This window comes from Nicotiana tabacum, chromosome 11 (assembly GCF_000715075.1).
Source record: "Nicotiana tabacum cultivar K326 chromosome 11, ASM71507v2, whole genome shotgun sequence".
In the NCBI taxonomy this organism is placed as follows: Eukaryota; Viridiplantae; Streptophyta; class Magnoliopsida; order Solanales; family Solanaceae; genus Nicotiana; species Nicotiana tabacum.
The window spans coordinates 79,867,242-79,881,339 of NC_134090.1; the positions used below are offsets into that span (position 1 = coordinate 79,867,242).

At 42.1% G+C, this 14,098-nt stretch overlaps 1 pseudogene; it reads left to right on the forward strand.

Annotated features, from left to right (window-relative positions):
• The first annotated feature begins 287 nt into the window (after positions 1 to 287).
• Positions 288 to 14,098, forward strand: part of LOC107827498 (uncharacterized) — a 43,381-nt pseudogene continuing 29,570 nt past the window's right edge.

Consider the following 14,098-nt stretch of genomic DNA (forward strand, 5'->3'; position numbering starts at 1 on the left):
CAATGGGAGGAAAGGAGGATTTCTCTGTCAACAAAACAAAGGGACCTAAAACATTCAGATTGTCTGGGCAAAATTATCACCAGATTGGAAGCTTATTGCCTCCGGAGGGATCTTCTCCAAAATTTGCACAATTGTATATCTATGAAACAGAAAATGAGGTGGAAAATAGAATTCATGCTATCAGGTTAGCATAGACAATTGCTTACTCAAAATATTTTAAAATTATATTTTTTTATAAGACATAAATTGTTAGTTGAATTCAATATTTTTCTTTACAGCCGTGCTGAAATGAACAATCAATTTCATGCTGAAATTGTGAATGAGTTGAAGCAAATGCTTGATGACAACAATGTTCTTGCAAAGTCATTTAGAATGGTAAGAGATCAATTTCAAACAGATGGGACCTCAAATGTTAGACTTAGACTGATTGGGAAAAGAGGATCTGATGGAAGAAGATACAATTTACCAACAGTTTCAGAGGTAGCTGCTTTGATTGTTGGAGATTTTGAACAAACAAGGTCTGACAAAGATATCATAGTTGAAAGCCAATATGGACAACTACAAAGGATAAATGAATTAAATGCAGCATACTTAGGTTTGCAATATCCATTGCTATTTCCATATGGTGAAGATGGATACCGAGAAGATATTCCTTTAAACGATATTGATGATTCAACCGGTGGAAGGAAATATGTTAGAACGCGTGAGTACTTATCATATAAAATTCAAGAAAGGAAGGATGAAGATCCAACAATTGTGTCAGCTAGAAGATTATTTCAGCAATTCTTGGTAGATGGTTATACAATGATGGAATCTTCTCGATTGAGGTTCATTAGGCTTCATCAAAAACAATTGAGAGCACACTTTTATAAAGGGTTACAAGATGCTGTTTTATATGGGGACATAGAACCTTCTTCTCAAGGACAAAGAGTTATACTCTCTTCCATCTTTACGGGAGGTGCACGTTACATGTTGTAAAATTATCAAGATGCCATGGCAATTTGCAAATGGGCGGGGTACCCTGATCTGTTCATAACTTTTACTTGCAACCCAAAATGGCCAGAGATTACTAGATTTGTGGAGAGTAGGGGATTATCTCCAGAAGATCGTCCCGACATTTTAACAAGGGTTTTCAAAATCAAGCTGGATCGCATGATAAAGGATTTACGCGACAATAAAATTTTTGGAGAAGTAAAAGCAGGTACAGTTTTTATGTTCTACAAAATTATTATGCTTGCCCATTAATTTTACTATATGCTAATATTAAAAATAATTAATATATAAATTTAATGATCTAATTACATCTTTATTCTTCAGTGATTTATACAGTTGAATTCCAAAAGCGAGGCTTGCCTCATGCACACATCTTGCCTTTTCTTCTGAATAAATACCCAAATGTCGGAGATATTGATGGAATAATTTCAGCAGAATTACCAGACAAAAAAGTAGATCCTTATTATTATTGTCACACCTCCTTTTTCCGCACCCGAGAGGGTGAAAGGGAGTTTTTTCCAATTAAAGGACAATCGAAAAGGGATTGGTTTATTTATTTCAGAGTCGCCACTTGGGAGATTTTAGGGTGTCCCAAGTCACCAATTTTAATCCCGAATCGAGGAAAAAAGTGACTCCATATTACAGTCTGCGTACCAGAAATCCGGATAAGGAATTCTGTTAACCCGGGAGAAGGTGTTAGGCATTCCCGAGTTTCGTGGTTCTAGCACGGTCGCTCAACTGTTATATTCGGCTTGATTATCTGATTTTATACAAATATGAACTTATGTGCAAATTTTAACTCTTGACCGCTTTTATTATTATTTTTTACGAGAATTGCAACGTCGTGAAAATGTATCTCGAACCACGTTACATCAATGCACCCGTGGTTATTGACATATCTCGACTCGGTTGAGATTTGGATTTGGGTCACATAAATGTGCACTCGAATTAAGGAAAATAAATTATTAAGACGCGCCTAAAGCAACTAACGTATTGTTATTTTGGGGAAGGCCGCAAAATTTGCTAAACGACCTGTCCCGAATTCTAAGTGTTTTAATATATACATTTAGAGGGCCCTGCAGCTTGTGCACTTTTGTTTGTCGAGGCTCGTCTCATTTATTATTAAAAGGAATTTACAACGTCATGGAAATGCATCTCGGGCCACGCCACAATCAATGTGCCCGTGACTAGAGACATATTTCGACCCCGTTGAGATTTGGATTTGGGTCACATAAATGTGCACCCGAGTTTAGGGAGATAACATTGTTAAAGGCGCGTCCTAAAGAGACTAACGTATTGTTATTTTAGGAAGAGGCCGTGAACGTTCATTAAACGGCCGAATCCAAAGTCTAGTCAATGGTTATGTATTTTATTGAGGGCCCCGGCGATGTGTGATTTATTTAGCGAGGCTCGTCTCATTTTTTATTTTAAAAGGATACCCTATAGCGGCTATGTTTTCTTGTCACATTTGTCTCTACTAATTGAAAATCAAATGATCCTACTCAATTATGCTTGCAGGTTATTTATAACGGAATTCCGAAGACCTTTGCAGAATAAGAAAACATGGTCACGCACATGGGCAGTTAATCGAACATTATGGGCCCGAACCCCGCTCATGCAGGATAGGCCAAGCTTGGGCCACGACTTTTCCGATGAAAGCCTACTTAGCGTTTCGGCTTGGGCCCGACCTTCGTGAGGTTGAGACTGTAACTTTGTGTTCTTTGTTCTGAAGATGGGGTTTGTTCGTTGTAACGGGGCAGACTATTAAAAGGGAAAAAATTAACTAACAATGGATAGTTTCACATTTTGACATGCATTAAAGGACATGCTAATCACAAACATAGCTAACTATCAAAACATAGCCTACTACATTGTCAATCATGTTATCTATCAGCCTATACACACAATATGACATTAAATTACCCCCACATTTACATTCACTGTGTGGGAAGGCTAATTCCAGTATCCAGGCAAAAAAAACGTAAACCATTATACATTGCATGATATTTAATGTAACAGACTATGTGTAAAATAACATCTTCAACTCTTCTCTTTGCATTCATGCTCAACTTCAAGTTACATTGACAGTATTAATTGTGTACCTGGTTGGGAAGACAAAAGTAGAAGGAAAATGATCAGCTAAGTAGTACACAGCAAACACAGCAGCAGCAGATAAACAACAACAACCCAGCAACAAACAACTAGCCACAATGATGAAGTTCACCAGTGGTCGAGCAACAAACAAGCAGTCTCAGAAACAGAATGATGAAACAACCAGAAAGCCAGAGTACTCAATATAACAGCACCAAGCAGTTCGACAAACACAAACAGCTCGGCAAATAACCCACAAACAATTAGTAAAGACAGCTTGGCCAACTTGAACTCCTAAGCAGTTTTCAGACAATGTTTGGTTACAATATTCTGAAAATTTCTTTTGTTTCTTTCTTTTTCTGAAGACTAAAAATGTCCAGCCCCCTTCTTCACTAAAAACAACTCTATTTATAACTGAATGAGAAACCTTAAGGGCTGCCTAGAACTTCACAGCCTCAGTGACTGCCCATCCCCTTCATTTCCCATGCCTAAGCATCTTCTTGATGCAAGTCATTTTGTTCCCCACGCCTGGCCTATTGCCCTATTCAAGAGTCATGGGTTCATTCAAGTATTAAACTCCCATGCTCTTATGTTTTGTCCCCACTAATACATTAGTTTAATCCTAATTTAGCACCCTATTTGTCAGCCCACTTAAACTAATTATTTCTGTTTTTGTTAACACCCAAACTACCCTTGTTAACCCTGGTTATTACTGTATTAACTCATTGCAACAGTAGGGCATTTTTGTACTCCTGAAAGTTCAAATTCAGAGCTGCCCTGGACTGAATCTTTTCAGTTGTTTTGCAATGCAAACAAACTAATTTCAAACAATGTCGGGCATTCAGTCAATGACAGGGTTCGATCAGTCATGTGAAGTTGTTAATCCATTTGATCATTCAGTCATAGAAAATTAATCGACGACGTTTATCAGGTCGACTATACTAATTATAACCAGGTATAACAAGTCGATTAAATAAACAACACGTACGGGATCCTGATTAACTTCAGACAACTTTGCACAATATTGGGAGGCCATATGAATTATTTATGCGACGACTAATCTAATCGAACATGTATATCACAGAATGCATTCAGACATGCACAGAAAACAATCGACCAAATAAAAGGCCTTACAAAGACGAAAGAAATTGGAATGAAAGTACCAGAAATACCAAACAATCACAACAGAACATGCTAACAAACTTAATCAGTACTCAAATAAAACAGAAAAGAAAAAGGAAAACTTACTAAAAATGTTCAACCAAAGCCGACCCAGGTCTGAACTAGATTTGACCATTTGAGGCCGAACAAACTTTAATCGGGGTGTTCTCAACCGAGAACCCCTTGATTAAAGTCTACTAGACCTCAAACCCCTATTAAAACTGGTCGGATTCCCCAGGTTCTTGTGTTCTAGGGTTTGGATCTTCAGATTTGAGATTCTAGGAGTTGTGGGTAGATTTGGACCAAACCAGGCTTGGTTTGGTCACAAGGGTAGTCAGGGGACTGTCTAGTGTGAATCTGGGGTGGTTTGGTGTAGATCGAGTCTTGTCTCGAATCTTCAAATGAAGATTCGAGAAGGTGGGGGAGGATTCGAGCCAAGCTGTAAGTGGATTTGGATTCAGGGGGTTGAGGTGCCTCAAGGGTGTAAAGGGGGTGGTCACCGGCATCCTTGCCGCCGGCTTTAATGGTGAGGGAAAAGGGGGCGGCGTTAGGGTTTCGTGGGGTTCGGGGTTTGGTGAAGAAGACGATTGAAGGGGTGCTTGGATAGGGGCGTAGGGTGTGATGAGGGGTTTATATACGCTTTAGAGTTTTAGATCCTGGCCGTTGGATCAAGGGAGATCTATGGCCAGGATCTATTCCTTTAGGCAAGACGTCATCGTTTTGGTGGGAAGGGGGGTGAGACCGGGTAAGGAAATGGGTCGGATCAAATTAACGGGTCTTGAGGGAGGTCCTGGATCCGTTGGATCAAAGGGATTGGACGGCTCAGATCAAAATGCCCTGAACGACGTCGTTATGATTAAATGGGCGGTCTGATCAGGACCGTTCATTTAAATCATATCAACGGATCTAAACCAAGGCGCCGATACTTAGGCAGGCCTGATTTGGACTGGGTCTTTGCCTGGTTTTGGGCCTCATTTTGGGGCCCAATCTGATTTTCCCACAACCCTTTCCCTTTCTAATTAACCAAATTTAAACCAAATTCCTAAATAATTTGTAAAATTATAAAAAATTAAAAAGAATTACACACACATCGGTTAATACCTAACACACAAATTAACATTAAATACAAATCCCTCAATGACAAAGACATATATTTTTTGATTTTCTTTTCTTTTTGGAGTAACTTTTGCGAAGCAAAAATCACGTGCTTACAGCTGCCCTCTTTGCCCGAAGACACAAAGGGTCTTCGTGCAAAGACAAAGTGAGCGATTTTTGCTCATCCGCGTACTCCGTGTGAAGCATTTTTGAAAAAGATTTGACCGAACCTTTGCTTCAGAGGTTTTCTACATATTCTGGGCTGAACAGGAATCAGGTCAATGTAGTTCGGGAAATTTTGGTAGCTGGGACTACCGTGTGACTGTAGTGTTTGCCGTTGTTGTGTGCTGCTTACATGCTGCTGTAGGATGTTACCGCTTACCGATCTCCTTGTTACATTGTTCTAAAAGGAAAAATAAGAAGCTAAGCTAGAATGTGGATCATAAGATCTCATCTATCTTCAACTTGTTCTTGTCGCCTTGCTTTCTTGTCGGCTTGCGTTTTCCTCCGATGCTTTTATTTTGTGAACTTGAGGGATGGTACTAGCCTTTTGCTCTTCTGAGTACCAGTTTTCATCATTTTTCTTGGTCCGCTGGGGACATGGCCTTTTTCATTAAGCTTTTTAATGATTCCTTCGGTGGTACGGCTTTCTTCATCAGATTTGTTATGCTGGGGATGGTCTAATGTTCACAAGCCGCTTCTTTCAAAACGCGTCCTTTCTTCCTTTTGACTCGTGCGCCTGAGTTTGCAACCTTCTGCTTCCCGGTGCTGGGGATTTTTATTGTTTCCTGCTGGATATTCCTACTGTAACCTTCGGCCTTCCGGTGGGGTTACTGCTATACAGGTGGGCGCCTATTTAAACTAAGACATGAAAATATTCCTCTCGTTATACAGGTGGGCGCCTATTTAAACTAAGACATGAAAATATTCCTCTCGTTATACAGGTGGGCGCCTATTTAAACTAAGACATGAAAATATTCCTCTCGTTATACAGGTGGGCGCCTATTTAAACTAAGACATGAAAATTATTCCTCTCGTTATACAGGTGGGCGCCTATTTAAACTAAGACATGAAAATTATTCCTCTCGTTATACAGGTGGGCGCCTATTTAAACTAAGACTGAAAATTATTCCTCTCGTTATACAGGTGGGCGCCTATTTAAACTAAGACTGAAAATTATTCCTCTCGTTATACAGGTGGGCGCCTATTTAAACTAAGACTGAAAATTATTCCTCTCGTTATACAGGTGGGCGCCTATTTAAACTAAGACATGAAAATATTCCTCTCGTTATACAGGTGGGCGCCTATTTAATCTAAAACTGAAAATTATTCCTCTCATTGTACAGGTGGGCGCCTATTTAGACTAAGACTGAAAATTATTCCTCTCGTTATACAGGTGGGCGCCTATTTAGACTAAGACTGAAAATTATTCCTCTCGTTATACAGGTGGGCGCCTATTTATACTAAGACTGAAAATTATTCCTCTCGTTATACAGGTGGGCGCCTATTTAAACTAAGACTGAAAATTATTCCTCTCGTTATACAGTTGGGCGCCTATTTAAACTAAGACATGAAAATTATTCCTCTCGTTATACAGGTGGGCGCCTATTTAAACTAAGACTGAAAATTATTCCTCTCGTTATACAGGTGGGCGCCTATTTAAACTAAGACATGAAAATATTCCTCTCGTTATACAGGTGGGCGCCTATTTAAACTAAGACTGAAAATTATTCCTCTCGTTATACAGGTGGGCGCCTATTTAAACTAAGACATGAAAATATTCCTCTCGTTATACAGGTGGGCGCCTATTTAAACTAAGACTGAAAATTATTCCTCTCGTTATACAGGTGGGCGCCTATTTAAACTAAGACTGAAAATTATTCCTCTCGTTATACAGGTGGGCGCCTATTTAAACTAAGACATGAAAATATTCCTCTCGTTATACAGGTGGGCGCCTATTTAGACTAAGACTGAAAATTATTCCTCTCGTTCCTCCGAGAAAATTTTTGACAATGGCAGAAAATTTTCTGCCCCTGCTTTGGTGACCTTTCTGGTATTCCGTCCTTCTTCCTTCATCAACCTTTATTTTCCTGCAGCAGGCAACATGATTTAGTTAGTTTTAATCACGGTGGGGCAACGGTGACTTTTCCGCTGGGGGATGATTTTTCCCTTTTCTTTTCCTTGCTCTTTGCACCAACAACTGGTTGGTGGACGACGTTGCTTGGTGGTTTTCCATTTATCCCCCTTTCTGCTTCCTCTGTGGGAGTCTGCTTTTAATTCCGAAATTACCCCCTTCGGGAGTTTACTTCCTCCCGGAACTGCAAGGCATAGAATTGCATTGCCTGGGGATATCTTGCACTGGACTGCTTTCCCTTTCTTGTGGCGTCTGACCACTTTGGATTTGGGTCCGGGATTTATAAACATTCTGCGGGGAAACCTTCTCGGAATTTGGTCCCCAAGTCCTTCACCCGTCATTTTCTGCTCTCTTTACGTCACCCTTCTTTCTACTCAATTCGTCATTTGGTTTTGCAGCCGATGCCTTTTGTCTTATTGCCTCGGCTCTTGGCCTACCCTTTTCATATCTTGCTTTTGTGCCCCTTCGGCCTCTGGTAGTAAACTTTGAAAAATCTTTTTCAACACGAATTCTTAAAGAAAAATAAAAGAGATAGAGAAAGGAGGAAAATCTTTCTGAACCAATACTTGGTGGAAAAGGAAAAGAGAAAAACTTATCTGGACGACATGACTGGTCCTTGTGATCATGACGTGCACCATAGATTCCCGACCCAGTCTATTTGTATCAATCAACTTGTCTGATGACCTTACTTGCTGGGGATAAATGGGTGTCCATTCCATTGCGAACGCGGACCCTTTTGTCGATCTATCGTGTCGCCTCATAGTGCCCTTCGAGGGGTTTTCACTAATGAGACTCTCTCTTTTCTCTCAGCTCCCGTCGCCTTATGGTGCCTGTGAAGGTTTTCACCGATAAAACTCTCTCATTTTATTTCTTCAACGGAGAATTGGAGTGTCGTCGATATGATCCTCTCTTCGGAGGTTCCTTTGGACTATCAGTTCATTTCCAGTTTTATGATCTTCTTCTTCGCCGGGGATCAGAGTATTATTCTCGACTTTATTTGCCTGACTTGGCACCTCTTGGATATTGATCGGGAGGTCTTTTGGGCGTCGATGTTGGTTTTGGTGTAGGGCTAAAGAAAGGCTATCAAAAATGAAATAACTTTGATTGGTGATCATCTACAACTTTTGGAATCAAACCTTTTGTTGGGATTTTAAAACATAACCTCTGCCCCAGTTTTCTTGCTTGGGGGATTTTATTTCTACTCTATGTTGAGCTATGTGCGTTCGCACACTGTGCCTATTATGCGTACTTGTGTACACTATGCACACTATGTACACTATGTACACTATGATGCACACTATGACCGAGCCGTGAGGCGCCTACGTATCCTCTTTGAGGAATCAGGTCGAACGTAGTTCCCACCGTGTGTGATTTTTATCTTCTTCTTCTTCTTCTTCTTTTTCCTTCTTTTTTTTCATTTTCTCTTAAAAATTTTCTTTTCTTCTTCTTTCTCTTATCATATCTTTTCCGTTAGTGATTCCAAAAGAGGGGTATGAAAGAATAACTTAAGGCTCAAAAGGGGGAAACAAGGGTAAAAAGTGTTTGGATAGAAGAAAGAATTGTCTCCGTCATTTCATTATCCAATAAGTACCAAGTACAAACAAACGAAACAATAATGGCCATAATCAAAGAAATTACGCATAATATCTCTTGACTGCATCCGAATTGATAGCCATGTCAACACATCTTCCCTCGATATCCGTCAAACACAAAGCTCCATTGGATAATACTCTGGTCACGATATAAGGCCCTTGCCAATTTTGGGCGAATTTGCCTTTTGCCTCGACCTGATGTGGGAGGATCTTCTTCAATACCTGCTGCCCTACTTCAAACTTCCTGGGGCGTACCTTCTTATTATATGTTCTTGCCATTCTCTTCTGATACAGCTGACCATGGCATACTGCTGCCAATCTTTTCTCGTCTATCAAGCTCAACTATTCCAATCGAGCTTTGACCCATTCATCATCATCAATCTCGGCTTCAGCGACAATCTAGAGGGACGGAATCTCGACCTCCGCCGGTATTACGGCCTCAGTTCCGTACACCAACAAATAAGGAGTTGTACCTATGGAAGTCCGGACGGTAGTGTGGTAACCCAACAAAGCAAAGGGTAATCTCTCGTGCCATTGTCTGGACCCTTCCACCATCTTTCGCAGTATTTTCTTGATGTTCTTATTGGCTGCTTCGACCGCTCCATTCGCCTTGGGACGATATGGGGTGGAATTGCGGTGTGTAATCTTGAATTGTTGGCATACCTCTCTCATCAGGCTGCTGTTAAGATTTGCACCATTATCCGTGATGATTACTTTTGGGATCCCAAATCTGCAGATGATATGGGAGTGCACAAAATCCACCACTGCCTTTTTAGTTACCGACTTGAAGGTTTTAGCCTCAACCCATTTGGTGAAGTAGTCAATGGTTACTAGAATGAACCTATGACCGTTGGATGCTGCTGGCTCGATAGGTCCAATGACATCCATGCCCCATGCAACAAACGGCCAGGGTGCTGACATCGTATGTAACTCTGTTGGCGAAGAATGAATCAGATCTCCATGTATCTGACACTGATGGCATTTCCTCACGAAAGTGATACAGTCATGTTCCATGGCGAGCTAATAACATCCTGCTCGAAGGATCTTCCTTGCCAATACATATCCACTCATATGTGGCCCGCAAACTCCAGCATGTACCTCTGCCATGACCGTCGTGACTTGACCGGCGTCTATACATCTTAACAATCCCAAATCCGGTGTTCTTTTGTACAACACTCCTCCGCTGAGGAAGAAACCATTTGACAAATGCTGAAGGGCTCTTTTTTGGTCTCCAATGGCCTGTTCCGGATATATCCCCATTTTGAGGTACTCCTTGATATCATGAAACCAGGGCTCGCCATCTGCTTCCTCTTCTACGGCGTTGCAATAAGCGTGCTGATCACGGACCTGGATGTGCAGAGGATCAACATACATTTTGTCAGGGTGGTGCAACATCGATGCTAAGGTGGCCAATGCATCCGCAACCTCGTTATGAACTCTCGGGATATGTTTGAACTTTACCGACCGAAATCACTTGCTCAGATCGTGCAAGCATTGTCGATATGGTATGAGTTTCAGATCCCGCGTTTCCCGTTCACCCTGAATCTGATGTACCAAGAGGTCCGAGTCTCCCAAGACCAAAACGTCTTGGACATCCATGTCCGCCGCCAATCGCAGACCCAAAATGCAAGCTTCATACTCGGCCATATTATTGGTGCAATAGAAGCGTAGTTGAGCCGTAACAGGATAATGGAGTCCTGTTTCAGAAATGAGTACTGCTCCTATTCCAACCCCTTTCGCGTTCGCGGCTCCATCGAAGAAAAGCTTCCAACCCGGTTCCTCGGGTAACTCCAGCTCACTTTTATGCATCACTTCTTTGTCAGGAAAATACGTTCTTAAAGGCTCGTATTTTTCATCAACGGGATTCTCTGCCAAATGGTCTGCCAGCGCTTGGGCTTTCATGGTTGTCCTCGTCACATAGACGATATCAAACTCTGTGAGTAGAATTTGCCATTTTGCCAACCTTCCTGTGGGCATAGGTTTCTGAAAGATATACTTTAATGGGTCCAAACGGGATATGAGATAAGTAGTATACGAGGACAGGTAGTGTTTCAACTTCTGAGCTACCCAAGTTAGGGCGCAGCATGTTTTCTCAAGTTGAGTGTACTTGACTTCATATACTGTGAATTTCTTGCTAAGATAGTAGATGGCCTGCTCCTTCCTTCCTGTGTCATCATGTTGCCCCAGTACACAACCAAATGAATTTTCCAGGACCGTCAGATAGAGAATTAAGGGCTTCCCTGGCTTAGGCGGGACCAATACGGGTGGATTAGACAGATACCCTTTGATTTGGTCGAAAGCCTCTTGACACTCTGCCGTCCAACTTACCACAGCATCCTTTTTCAGCAGCCGAAATATGGGCTCACAAGTTGCTGTGAGTTGAGAGATGAACCTGCTGATGTAATTGAGTCTACCCAGCAAACTCATTACCTCTGTTTTGTTCTTTGGCGGTGGCAAATCTCGGATGGATTCGATTTTGGATGGGTCTAACTCAATCCCCCATCGACTGACGATGAATCCTAACAGCTTTCCTGACGGAACTCCGAATGCGCATTTGGCCGGGTTAAGCTTGATATCATACCTTCGGAGTCTTTGGAAGAATCTCCTTAGGTCTGCTACATGGTCTTCCTGACGCCAAGACTTTATGATCACATCATCTACGTACACCTCAATTTCTTTGTGTATCATGTCGTGAAACACAGCAGTCATTGCTCGCATGTACGTTGCCCCGACATTTTTCAGTCCGAACGGCATTACCCGATAGCAGTAAGTTCCCCATGGCGTAATAAAAGCTGTCTTTTCCGCATCTTCCTCGTCCATTAGGATCTGATGATAACCCGCATAGCAATCCACGAAGGATCCAATCTCGCGCCCGGCGCAATTATCGATCAAGATATGGATGTTGGGTAATGGAAAATTGTCCTTGGGACTTGCTTTGTTGAGGTTGCAGTAGTCGACGCACACCTTGATTTTCCCATCCTTCTTTGGAACTGGTACCACATTAGCCAACCACTCGGGATATCGAGTGACCCGAATGACCTTCGCCTGCAACTGTTTAATCACCTCCTCTTTGATCTTTACACTCATTTCTGTTTTAAATTTCCTTAACTTTTGCTTGACCGGAGGGTATGCCGGGTCAGTGCGCAATTTGTGAACCACTAAATTGGTGCTTAATGCCGGCATATCGTCATATGACCATGCAAAAACATCTTTGAATTCCGCAAGGGTTTTGATCAATTCTTCCCTGACATTCGGCTCAATATGGATGCTGATTTTGGTTTCTCGGACATTATCAGCGTCCCCTAGATTCACAGCCTCAGTGTCATTTAGGTTAGGCTTGGGTTTTTATTCAAATTGGCATAGTTCTCGGTTTATCTCTTCGAAGGCTTCATCTTCGTCACATTCAGAGTCATCTTCACAAACGACCTCTTGTATCATTGAGTCGGATTCAGATTGATTTATTAGACTAGGTTGAAGATCCGATGTGCATGCCATGTCATTAGAACCAGTAAAAAGAGAACTGTTCAGAAAGAAACAAAACAAAATTAAAATGAGACAAAAGAAGAAAACTTTATTGAACTTGCGGGATAAAAAGGGTTCACACTCTTACAAAACAGAAGTAAAATTTGGATTACACCCTGGAATAATCCGAACAAAACAGAACAAACAAAAACATAAATTAAAGCCTACTACGAAGACTCCCCTCGGACAGGAAGAGGAGTAACTGTCCAATTGTTGGTTTTGGCCTCAGGCCCCACAAACTGTATCTCTGCTCTGCTGGAACCTTCTCCAGCTTCTACCATACTGACATCAGCGAATAGCCTCTCGAAACTCTGATTCAGGTCTCCATCCATACCAATCAATGGTCCTAGAATCTTTGGGACCGGTGGCCCTTCGGCGCTTGCTCTGACAAAAGATCTTGAGAGACGTGACACGGGTTTGGGAAGATACCAGACTTTCTTCTTCATTTTCCGCGCTTGTTTTACATATGCTGCGGTTGGTTTGAACCCCAATCTGAAAGTTTCCAGATTTTTAGGCAGGGAAACAGGTTGGACAATCCCCTGAAGCTCGACTCCCAGGTCCTTTCCCGGCACAAATCCATTACCCAGCATTTCCGAAACCATCATGACTGTCGTGGCAGCTACCCTAGGGTGCGGGATGCTTTCTCCCTCAGCAATTTTGTTGGCCGACCCTGTATCAAAAATTTGGTAGACCCAAGGACCTTTGTCATAATCGGTCTCTATGAAAGGTACAATGGCGCCACCCATGGTGCACGTCGTGTCCTCACCGTGTAGTACGACCTCTTGTCTTTCCCACTCGAACTTCACCATCTGATGTAGGGTGGAGGGCACTGCTTTGGCTGCATGAATCCATGGTCGTCCTAACAGAAGGTTATAAGATACTGTGGCATCTAACACCTGGAACTCCATGGTGAACAGGACTGGACCGATGGTCAATTCAAGTACAACATCCCCTACAGTGGCTGTTCCATTTCCGTCAAATCCTCGAACACAGATGCTATTCTTGCGGATTTTTCCGTGGTCGATCTTTAACTGGTTCAGAGTGGATAATGGGCAGATATTGGCACTTGAACCGTTATCCACCAATACCCGAGTAACTACCGAGTTTTCATATTTGACAGTTAGGTAGAGAGCTTTATTATGCTCTGTACCTTCCATCGGTAGGTCATCATCTGAGAATGTTACCCTGTTCACCTCGAAAATCTTGTTGGAAATGGTTTCTAGGTGGTTTATAGAAATCTCGTTGGGCACATGAGCTTCGTTCAATATCTTCATCAAGGCCCGACGATGCTCCTCAGAATGGATCAGTAATGACAGCAGCGAGATCTGAGCCGGTGTTTTCCTCAGCTGTTCGACCACAGAGTAGTCTTGCACTTTCATCTTTCTCAGGAACTCCTTAGCCTCTTCTTCGGATACAGGTTTCTTGGTTGCAGCTGGGTTGGTTCTCCTTAACTCCACCGGAGCAAAACACCGACCTGATCGAGTCAGCCCTTGCGCTTCGCAACTAACTT